The sequence below is a fragment of the Globicephala melas genome, chromosome 5, assembly GCF_963455315.2.
Source record: "Globicephala melas chromosome 5, mGloMel1.2, whole genome shotgun sequence".
NCBI classification, from domain to species: domain Eukaryota; kingdom Metazoa; phylum Chordata; class Mammalia; order Artiodactyla; family Delphinidae; genus Globicephala; species Globicephala melas.
The window spans coordinates 92,240,797-92,253,821 of NC_083318.1; positions in this window are offsets into that span (position 1 = coordinate 92,240,797).

Sequence of the window (13,025 nt, forward strand, 5' to 3'; positions counted from 1 at the left end):
GTTTAAAAATGAACAGTAATCTCACTGTCAACAGATACTGATCTGAAATGCTCAGGGCACCACCCAATAAATATACAGTGTTAACAATTACACCAGAAAGAGGAATTCTTCTCTTACAAGGCAGTGACTAGATAAAAAAACTATATGGGATTTAGTGGCCAATTGTATGCTGGAAGGTTTGGCTTTAGATGTAGGTGTAAACTTACGTGATAACATTTTAGAGAGAGAGAGGTCTCACTTACCCCAAATTCTTACTAACTTAATATGGTATTTGGAATTCTAACACTGGGGTATCATTATTTTGGGTTAAAAATTATTAAATATCATACCTTCATATGTTACAATCACTAATCCCTTTTCTGCATGGTTGGGGGTATGCAGGGATACAAAAGTAAGTGAAGGACATCCTGAAGGAGGAAAATAGGCTGTAGAAAATGACTTTCCCCCCTTTTTCTTCCAATTCAGGTCTCATAATTTTGCCTGAAACTAATGCTGAAATCTGACATGAGGAACATTGCAGAAGTAGCAGTTTTAACATCAACAACATCAATAATCATAACAATAAATACTTTTGAGAGCCGTGCCAAGCATTCATTTTATGAGTCGTCTCATTTAATTTTCAAAACAACTGTGTGGAGGTAACTATTTGTACCTGTTCAAATGCTTTCAGCTGCAAGAGCTAGAGTTAGATCAGATTCAAAATGGTGTAAATAATAAAATAAATCTGTTATTTCAAATAACAATTCTCTCATGGTGAATAGTGTTTAACCTAATCAATATTTTCCTCTTAAGACTGAGAGCAGGTCCAGATTGCTCTGTTTGCAAGGATGCCCAAAACTTGAGCGAATTAGTTGCTGTGTTAGCAAGGAAGCAGGAGGGGAGTGGATTTTGCATAGACAACCAAGTATATCTACCACAGACTTCATTGTGCCCTAGGACACATGAAAACACAAGCTCAGCAAGCCGGGTAACTTGCTCCAGGACACAGAGCTGGTAGGTGATGATGCCAGGACAGAGCCAGCCCCAGTCTGTGGAACCCTGAAGGTCATGCTTTCAACCATTGTGCCTTTCAACACATTCCCTTTGTGTATCCATCCATAAGCATTCCAAATTTTTGCAAAAATTATTTAAAAAATTAAACACCATTGTTTCACCATCATAAGCTTAAGAAAGAAATCCAGAATGATTTCATTACACCTGCCTAGCCTGTATTAGTAGATACTGTTCACAGTCTAATACCAAGCCCTACACTCCAGTTAAAATCTACTAGGAATACAGTCACTGTGGAGAACAGTATGGAGGTTCCTTAAAAAAGTAAAAATAGAACTACCATACAACCCAGCAATCCCACTACTGGGCATATACCCTGAGAAAACCATAATTCAAAAAGAGTCATGTACCACAATGTTCATTGCAGCTCTATTTATAATAGCCAGGACATGGAAGCAACCTAAGTGTCCATCAACAGATGAATGGACAAAGAAGATGTGGCACATATATACAATGGAATAGTACTCAGCCATAAAAAGGAATGAAACTGAGTTATTTGTAGTGAGGTGGATGGACCTAGAGACTGTCATACAGAGTGAAGTAAGTCAGAAAGAGAAAAACAAATACCGTATGCTAACACATATATATGGAATCTAAAAAAAAAAAAAGAAAAGAAAAGAAAATGGTTAGAAGAACCTAAGGGCAAGATGGGAATAAAGATGCAGACCTACTAGAGAATGGACTTGAGGATACGGGGAGGGGGAAGGGTAAGCTGGGACAAAGTGAGAGAGTGGCATGGACATATATACACTACCAAACGTAAAATAGATAGGTAGTGGGAAGCGGCCGCATAGCACAGGGAGATCAGATCGGTGCTTTGTGACCACCTAGAGGGGTGGGATAGGGAGGGTGCGAGGGAGCGAGATGCAAGAGGGAAGCGGTATGGGGACATATGTATATGTATAACTAATTCACTTTGTTATAAAGCAGAAACTAACACACCATTGTAAGGCAATTATACTCCAATAAAGGTGTTAAAAAATAAAAACTAAAAATAGAACTACTATATGACCCAGCAATCCCACTACTGGGCATGTATCCTGAGAAAACCATAATTCAAAAGGACACATGTACCCCAGTGTTCATTGCAACACTATTTACAATAGCCAGGACATGGAAACAAACTAAATGTCCAACAACAGATGAATGGATAAAGAAGATGTGGTACATATATACAACGAAATATTACTCAGCCGTAAAAAGGAATGAAATTGGGTCATTTGTAGAGATGTGGATGGACCTAGAGTCTGTCATACAGTGTGAAGTAAGTCAGAAAGAGTAAAACAAATATCATAGAATCTAGAAAAATGGTACAGATGAGCCTATTTGCAGGGCAGGAATAGAGACGTAGACATAGAGCACGGACATGTGGACACGGGGTGTGGGGGAAGGGGAGGGTGGGACGAACTGGGAGATTAAGATTGACATATATACACTATCATGCGTAAAATAGATAGCTAGTGGGGACATGCTATAAAGCACAGGAAGCTCAGCTTGGTGCTCTGTGATGACCTAGATGGGTTGGATGGGGGGTGGGAGGGAGGTCCAAGAGGGAGGAGATATATGTATACATATAGCTGATGCACTTCACTGAACAGCAGAAACTAACACAACACTGTAAAGCAATTATACTCCAATTAAAAAACAGAAAAACCTACTGGGATGTTTTATCCTAACAGGACCACTTTGGAAATGAGTTCCCAAACAATGTCAGCCTTTGAGGATTCTGAGGAGTTGAGAAGGACTGTTCTTATCTAAATGCTTCCAGTTTGATAATATAGTGAACTCTGCCACAATTGCTGAATGCAGTGTATCTTTAGCCTTAACACTCCCCTAAGATACTCTTGCCTCTTACTTACCCGGGAAAACTAGCTATTCTTCAACCACCAAATTTACTACAAAGATAACTTCTGGATTTTCTGCTGCTAGTTTTTATACAAGTTGAAGTTAGATAAAATAAATGACTGGTTCCAGAAGTTATAGAGAAATAATTGTTCGGGGGAAGAAATAGAAAATACACATATATTCTGTATTTGTTTTCCTTGTAATTGATTATTTTCAAAACAAATGGAATGGTGATAACTTTACTCAAATCTTGTATTTTAATGGAGATAGTTAAAGGCAGGAATATATTACTACATTAAAATTCTTAGGTGACTTATTTCTACCAAATTGGAAAAAAAATATTCTTTTGACTATACAACCTTCAGTGAAAATGAAGAGCTGAAAATTGGATCTGAATTTGACTCTTGGAAGTAATTAACAATATACAAAAATAAAAAGGCTAAAAATCTTCACCTAATGAATTTAAAAGTTGAATGTGCCTATGGAATTAGTGAGAAGAAAACTCAGTTTTACTTTTAGTTTTCCTTACTTTTGTTTTCCTTTTCAACCCACCTCCAACCTCATTTTTTCCTCATGTTTAGTTTTAACTATCGAGGCAAAAACTAAGTAGATATACTTCTTACATTCTTCAAATGGAGACATTTTAAAGCCAGCTAAGCATGCCTAGAAAAAAAAAATGGTAAAATTAGAGATGACTTTAATGAACCAATTCATTTTTTCTAACAAATTGGATGGATATTTTATTATCATAGAGACACAACACGAATTCAGCAGAAATATTCCAACTGCATTCAGTTAGAAAAATCTGTTCTCCAACTAAGTAATTTATTGTTATCAAGATCATTTTGAATATGAAGAAAAAAAACTTCCTATTATTATAAAATATGTATCATCTTTTGTTATAGTTTCAAAGGAGAAATCTTAACAACTACTATAAACAATTACTTGTCAGTTCATGATTTTGTGAGATATTTCATATTTAGATCACAAATAAGAAGAAAAAATGATAAGGAAATATAACTGGTTAAGATTTTGTTGGGTGCAGGGGATCCTAAGAATATTGTTTTATATTACCTTACATAAACTAGAGGTGACAGCTTAGAAATATGGAAAGTCATGGGAAACCAGAAAATGATTTTGAACCCTGAAACCTCTCAAGGAAATAGGAAATGGGATCATAAAACTTTTTTTTCCCGTAGGAGATTTGGCATTAGAGTGACATTGACGAAACCTTAGATAGGGAATGAGAGAAAATGGACTTCAACTTTGGCCTTTTATAGTAAGGGTGAAAACCAAAGAGCCTAAGTTGCTGTCTCTCATTTTAAAATTTCACTGATTCTTTATACCCAAGAGGGGATTCTTAGTAAATATCATGCTGAATGAATGAAGGAATCAGTGGCATGAATGAAAGGTATATATATAAATGTCTCTAGGATAACTAAGACTTTTCGAAGGGTTTTTAAGGGAACATTTTAGCATTCTATAGTGGTGAAAGAGAGCCTTCTAGAATAAAACTAGTTTACTAATTAAATTCTTGCACTGAAACATTAATAAAATTATAATCTAAATTCATTCAAAAGAAGGTAATGCAATGAGGTTGTGTCAGGGAGGTCCAGAGGCAAAAAAAGATAGTGTTCTTAAAAACTTGCATGCTTATGTTCTATTCTCTATCTAGTTTCCATTAACTGATCCAATTTCCTGTTCAGTGGAGTGTGTACCTTGCTATAACCCATGGAATGTGATCCAGGAGGAATGCATACCTAATCCTCCTAAACCAATGAGTCAGACATGGCAACCACAGTAATCTACAAAGAACCCAAACGTGGGAACTACCATTACTGAAATATGACCTACTTTGATGTCTTACCTGTGGCAATGCAGAAGAACCAAGTCAAGAAATGGACATATTCTATACATTTTGGAAAATTTTCTTTTGTACTTTTTAACCTATGGTTCTAAATATTAATAATTTTTGGATATTCTACAAAATATTTGACCATTTAAATATTACTTCTATTGTACAGTTAGAAACCTCAAGATAATATAAATATTGGTTCCATTTCGATAATTATAATTTCAATGCTACGGTTAGTTGTATAGAAATAAGCATACAACTGCCCAAGCCACTTGGGCAGTTGTATGCTTGTTGTTGCCCAACAACAGTTGCCCAACAACAGTTGCCCAAGCCACTCACTGAAGAGTATATAGCCCCAGATTCTCCTGGCTTTAACCCAGATCCCTATAATTACACAAATAACAGTAACCACTTTAACTTGCTGCCTCAGACACATGCACACTGATATACCTTTGCAAACCAAAAGTATGGGAAAACTGTCAAGCTAAGGACACAACATCAAGAGTTCTAGACCTATCCACCTCATTGGAGTCTGTCATACAGAGTGAAGTAAGTCAGAAAGAGAAAGACAAATACCATATGCTAACACATATATATGGGATTTAAGAAAAAAAAAATGTCATGAAGAACCTAAGGGTAAGACAGGAATAAAGACACAGACCTACTGGAGAACGGACTTGAGGATACGGGGACGGGGAAGGGTAAGCTGTGACAAAGCAAGAGAGAGGCATGGACATATATACACTACCAAACGTAAGGTAGATAGCTAGTGGTAAGCAGCCGCATAGCACAGGGATATCAGCTCGGTGCTTTGTGACCGCCTGGAGGGGTGGGATAGGGAGGGTGGGAGGGAGGAAGATGCAAGAGGGAAGAGATATGGGAACATATGTATATGTATAACTGATTCACTTTGTTATAAAGCAGAAATTAACACACCATTGTAAAGCAATTGTACCCCAATAAAGATGTTAAAAAAAAAAAAAGAGTTCTAGACCTATGCTGGAATCACACAATAGTGGATTTGCTACCTCTTCAAAGGAGGCCTCAGGCAAAGACCTAAGTAAGACCAGGAGGAGGGAAGCTAGATGAATGATTTCCTCAAATGAGAGAAAGGTCAGTCTTCTGCACATATGACTGGTCTGAAATGGCACAATGTAGAACCTGCTTTGATTTCGATACAACGAGGACCACTACTCACTCATTCATTTAACAATATTCTGGGGACAGTGTGCTAGGCAGTATTCTAGGAGCTGGCAACACAGTGGTGAATAAGACACACTGAGCTGACAGACAGGCAGAAAGATAAGACAGTAACAAATACTTGCATAATTAATGAAATACAATTGTAAATTTATGTATAGAAGAAAAGTAAAAGATGCTATAGCAATGTAGTTTAGGTAGAAAATGTGTACATCCCAGTAGGTCTTGGAGAATTCCCATGTATGCCTACCATCCTAGATTAATAGCCAGTACTACCTCCTTTCACAGTCATGAGTGTTTATGGGTGATAAATAAGTGATTATTGCTCACTTTCATAAGAAGAGATCTGATTTTGAGAGCCATAGAACACTTTTTTTCAAAAAGTGACTTTTCAGTTGAGACATAAGGATGTGAGAGCTACCCAGAGAAGGGGTAGGGTACTGTAAAATGAAGGGAGGACAGGGGAAGTTGCAGGTACAAAGACCTAAGGGGTGAAGAAGCCTGATCCATTTCAAGAACTTGTGAACAGGGCGTGGTTTGGTAAGACAGACAGTGGCAGTGGTTACCTCTGAAGATTTGTTGGAATGAGGGAGTGCAAGAGTAAGGGATTTTATACTTCATTCTGAACTGTTATGTTTTTCCCATGAGTGCATATTTTTAAACAATAAAAGTCAAAAAGTTATCAACACCCACAATGTTCCTGCTCGCTAAGAAACATGCAATGTTTTTGGAGTTAAAGAGCACTATTAGTAAGAAAAGAATCATTGCCTTCACCTGTCCTGTGAGAACAGATAGTCATGAGAAAAGACTTCAAACAAACCACATAGCGTGTTTGTTTGAACAAGAAATTAGGGATGTTCATATTACCAAGGTACTGTGCATTCTGACCATGAGTGTAATCATGTTCTTTCCTGGTAATGAGAGTAACCCTTCAAAGAGAATCTAATGCTATCACAGTCAACAGACAATGTAACTCAGCATCGAGACACTTTCCAGGTAGTAGAAACCGGTGCTAAGTAAAGTTTAAGTAAAATTGCTGTGTGGTTAAACTGAATTTTAGTCCAATTCTATACATCTTATAATTTTCAAGACATTGTTTTAAGTCAAGCAATCAATCAACCAATCAAGGAATATAATTCTGAATGGTCCTCCAGCTACCTTTTATCAATAACATGGGACTGGGTATGTGTACTGGTTCTTTTACTGAACTATGGTGGTGACTTTCAGATTACAATCAGTGTCTTTCCTAGAAAAGAAAGAATTGTCCTTTTTCTAAATAAAGTTTCAGATGTCTCACATTCACTTAACTGAGCAACAAACTGAAATTTCCCTTTGATTTATATATAATCTTGGGTCTATACTTGAGACCATTTCATGTTTAGACACCTCTGTAATATTCATGTGCATGTTATTTTTTTTAGAATAAAACTTCTTCACGTGCTGTGCTGATAAAGGTATATTGATTTTGTTTAATCATGATGGCAATGTTATAAGACTTGAAGTCTATAATATAAGTCTATTATTTCCTGGGAAATTTCAAAGCTCCAGGGCTTCTCAGGTCCCAGGTTGCACTGACCCTTGTGTTTAAAACATGTTCTCTTGTCTATGAAGTAGTTTCTTTCCTGTGTTACTCTGCAAAGGACAAGTGTTAGGATATGGAATATTCCATTTAATTTAAAGTCAGATGCAGTTGACAGTATGGCTATGTCTCTTACTCCTAGTATTGAGTGTATGATCCTACATATTTTAGAAACTTACAAACATCTAGGAACATTTTCCTCTTTCGTTTAACAGATATTTTGCTTGACTCCATGTTAAACAGAATCTGTCATCTTTTACTTCTTTGCATCCGTAGCACACTTTTCCTAATGCTATCACAACACTTACAACATTTCTTTTTCTTTATTTTGTTACGTTTCTGTTTCCCATTCTAATTATATGTTTTTGAAGGGTTAATATTTATTATAATTATTATCATTATTATTATTACTATTTCTTCTCCAACTCTAAAGAACAGTATCTAACAAATATAGAGAGTAGGTTTTCCATATATATGGATTGAAAGAAGAAAGGAAGGAATTAATAAGTTCATGAGAAGTTACACACATATACATGATTTGGGCTAAGTCCTTTGATTTCAGTAATTATTGAAATAATCAATTTGTGAGCAGGGAAGGATAAAGAGTACATTACCATACACATTATTCTAGATATTCAGATGGAGTGGGTCTTGTTAAGAGAGAAAAAAATGAGCAGTCATCATTGTATCAGTTGTGGCAGGTGGATAAAAGAAATGATACATGAAATAATTTAAAAGAAGTAACTAACAGTTGCTTCTATTTTCAGAGCAACTGGGAAATAGAAAGGAGAAAAAGAAAGAAATCTTTGTTAGCTTTAGCCTTAGAAGATAAAGAAACAGTTGAGCACTATTTCTTCAAACAATAAATAGACAACTGTAAAACGTATGTGGTCTGTCTCATCCTACAGCAGTAGAAGAACTACCACATCCACTCTTCAGGACCTAGGACAGAGATATCAATAGCAAAATTACCAAAACACAAAAGGACTGAACTAGAACTCCTTGCACAGGTCAGCAGCATGAATGTATTCCTAAATATGGCTCCAACCTTCTTCACCAGCTAGATAGTCACAATGGGTTCATAGCAACTACAGATGGTGCAGTCTCAACTCTAACAGTCCTTGGAACAACCTGCCACTGCATATGTCCTAGTTACAAAATGTTTCAGTCCCATGCTTACACACTCTTAATGATCAGGAAGTGAAAAGGGATAGAATTTTAAAATCTTTATGAGAACATATTGGAAGTCTAGCTATTTGAAGATGTATAAATATCCTAATGTTCATGAGGGGAAGGGGCCAGTCATAGAATGGCTTATCTGTGATTTCCAATGAATAAAATATGAATCAGATAATTTATCTGTGGATATATTCATCTTAGATAAGCCTACAAAAAGTCAAAGAAACAATCTGGTTTTTTCTGCAAATCACAGGCATTAATTTCTGTGTTATCTCTCATTTACAAAGGAAGGCCCATAAGATCTGAAATATATGGGATGATCAGAAAGGGAACTTGAAAAAATGGTTTATTCTGAATATCTTTGAATACCACATAGCTTTATATCTGCCAAATGCATCTGGACATTGAGATATGAGAACCTCATCACAGAAAAATTTGAGAAATGGTGAAAGCCTGAATACTTTCCCATTAAGTTAAGGAATAGGCAAGGGTGTCCTCTCACAACTCCTATACAACATTTTCCTGGAAGTCCTAATCAGTGCCATAAGGAAGAAGGAAAGAAGGAGGGAGGGAAGGAAGGAAGGAAAGGAGAGAGAGAAGGAAGGAAGGAAGGAAGGAAGGAAGGAAGGAAGGAAGGAAGGAAGGAAAGAAGGAAGGAAGGAAGGAAGGAAGGGAGAGAAAGAAAAGGCATACATATTGGAAAGGAAAAAATAAAATGGTCTCTTCAATCTCTATTCTTCCTTCTATGTTAGCTATGATTATCTCAAGGTTTTGCATCAAGCCATTTATTTGTCTGTTGATCATGTCTAATATATTACTTGCTATTTCTATCATATTTAGATATTTTTCCTTAGTTTGAAATTGATTTTTCTATCTCATTTTTCTATTGTTTCAGATTTTAAAAGTTGTTTTATTGAATTATATTCTTGTTACTTTCTTCTACAGCACAAATTTGTAGGACAATCTTTTTTCCTGTAGTTATGTTTTCTTACCTTATCGGACTCATAATATTTTTATACCTAATGGCGCTTCCTTTATTTTGTTTAGTTGACATACCATTTCTTTGTATATGTCTCATGCTTAAATTAGGCAGTGCTGTACCATCTCTTGTCTCTCATATAGTTTGAATGACTTCTCCTTAACATTATACACAACATACCTTCAATTAATTTTCCTTTAATGAACTTCAGTATAAGGACGGGGAGTTGATTTCTAGCCAACGTGCAGAGAGAGAGTAAGAGTGGGAAAGGCAAAGAACTAGGCTGTGCCTTGTTACAATCCCTGTTAGAGGACTTGGCCATGGTTTTGTCTTTGAGAACCGGAGGAACATCAAGTACCAGGGCCCGCTCTATCACAAGTGCAATTCTCTCTTGTAGATTTTTTTCTCATCTACTCCAATTCAACCGACCTATAAGATGGTAAATTTTGGCATCCATTCTTCCCTCTAAGGCTTTTTCCTTAAGTTTTCCCAGATCTTCCCACTTACACCCCAGTTTACTTTTTTACAAGTAGAAAGCATTCATGAGAATTCTCATGAATCTGTCAATTGACTGAGGATAGAGGTGAAGTTGAAGGCCTTCTCCCACTATACCACACCAGAGTTTTCAAGGTTTCTAATTTTCATAGTCCCCCTTTTTTTTTTTTTTGTGGTATGCAGGCCTCTCACTGTTGTGGCCTCTCCCGTTGCAGAGCACAGGCTCCGGATGCGCAGGCTCAGCGGCCATGGCTCACGGGCCCAGCCACTCCATGGCATGTGGTATCTTCCCGGATTGGCGCACGAACCCGTGTCCCCTGCATCGTCAGGCAGACTCTCAACCACTGCGCCACCAGGGAAGCCCTGATTCATTTTTTAATCAGCAAAAGAAAACATTAAATGAAGCAAAATGTCATGTTTTTTATAGTAAAATTGTCATAAGGACTTAGAATTCTTTCACAGGTAATGAACTTCTAAAAACTATTAAGTGGAAACTTGGTCTGATTTTTATGATTCCCAGTCTCATAAATAGCAGTGTGTCAATAAAACTCCAGTGAATGTATAAAATAATATCTAGGATCTTATGCATGAGGGCCACTGATATTGAAAAAGCTTCCCCTACTGGATTCATATGAAAGGCTCAATAATTGCAGCCTATGCAAGAAAAGAGTGGCAGCCCTGTCAAATTATTATATAACCTTTTTGAGGTAATGTTCATAAAGCTTACCATGTTAAAGGTTTTGGAAACCCATAAAGTGAAATTTTAAAATTAAGAACACAGGGCTTCCCTGGTGGCGCAGTGGTTGGGAGTCCGCCTGCCGATGCGAGGGACACAGGTTCGTGCCCCGGTCCGGGAGGATCCCACGTGCCGCGGAGCGGCTGGGCCCGTGAGCCGTGGCTGCTGGGCCTGCGCATCCGGAGCCTGTGCTCCGCAACGGGAGAGGCCACAACAGTGAGAGGCCCGCGTACCGCAAAAAAAAAAAAAAAAAAAAAAAAGTTAAAAAAAAAAAATTAAGAACACAATTGTTACTAAATATATTTTATATACGTGTACTTTAATTAATTTTATATACAGAAACCAGGAGTGAGTATTGCTTGTTTGTATCAACTGTATTTTTTTTTTTTTTTTTTGCGGTACGCGGGCCTCTCACTGTTGTGGCCTCTCCGGTTGTGGAGCACAGGCTCTGGACACGCAGGCTCAGAGGCCATGGCTCACGGGCCCAGCCGCTCCGCGGCATGTGGGATCTTCCTGGACCGGGACACGAACCTGTGTCCCCTGCATCGGCAGGCGGACTCTCAACCACTGTGTCACCAGGGAAGCCCTCAACTGTATTTTTAAGCTACTTGCTTGAGTGAAAGATAAGACACTTTTCTTCAATCACATATTTTCTTAAAATCTTGTTTACAATATTTAGTTGCATAACAAGATCCAACTCGAACCACATGGATACAGTTTTACTTGGTGTCTATTCAAATAATCTTAGACTTTGAATCAGTGGCAATCTAGTATAACAAAGTTTTATTTTATATTCAAGACACTTTCCAAAGCTGTATAGAAAGGCTATGTCTCCATGGAGTTAGCAGTTTAACACTCCTTATTCCACTAAACAACCAATTAAATCATTGAAGCTTTTTCCTCCACAGAAAATTCAACTCAGAGAAAGTGGCCCATTTAATAGTCTTAATTTAGAACTCTTGCATCTAGAAGTAGGAATAAAGATTATTTTCTTCACATTTGAACCCAGCAAGAATGGTTTGTAATTAATATCTCTATGCCCGCACTGTGAATTGGAGTCCAGTGAATTTGAAGAAGAAAGAATGAGGGAAAGGAGGCTATCCTTTGCACCATCAACATAATGTTTATAATCTTTTGTTATTAAAGTTTTTGTTCATATGACTGCAAGTTTAAAAAGGTAGTTATCTATTCATAATGACAACCTATACATAGGCATGTTTGTACACACACCACTTCATGTGTTAAAACACACATACACAGGCATAAACACACAGCTGCATGCATTACACACAGACACAGATCCACACATACAGCTGCAGCAGCAGCTGTATTTCTTCTCCTCCTTCATTCTTCTCATCTTCTTAATTCTGCCCTGAAGCTGAGTATGGTAGGGAGAATAATTGCCCCCAAACATGTCCTCCTCATACATAGAACCTGTGAATATACTATTTTACATGGCAAGAGGGACCTTGCAGATGTGATTAACATGTAGAACCTTGAGATGGAAAGATTTTCCTGAGTTATCTGGCCTTAAAGGCCTTAAGAGTCCTTAAAAAGTAGAGAATCTTTCCTGGCTGGTGTCAGAGAGAGAGATGATAAAGAAAGCAAGGTCAGAGGACAGAGGGAGAGTCAGGGAGAGACGTTACATGAGAGGTGCTCGACGTGCCATTGCTGGATTTGAAGGTGGAGGAACATTGCCATGAGCCAAGGAATGTGAGAATCTTCTAGAATCTAGGAATGGCCTTCAACAGCTAACAAGCAAATGGAAATCTCAGCCCCACCATCACAAGTAACTAAATTCTGATGACAACCTGAATGAGCAAGTAAATGCCTAGAGCCTCTAGAAATGAATATGCCTTCTTGGTAAATTGATTTAGCCCAGTGAGACCCATGTCAGATATATGACCTCCAGAACTGTTAACATACTGATAAAAATTTTGTATTATTTTAGACACTAAGTTTACGGTGATTTGTGATCATGGTGATTTGTCCCAGCAGCAATAGTAAAATAATACACTACGATACATAAGCAGGGAAACTCTGTGCTCTCAGAAACAACAAAGACTGTTCCATGTACATCTGCCATTTCTCAGATGGATTTTCTATC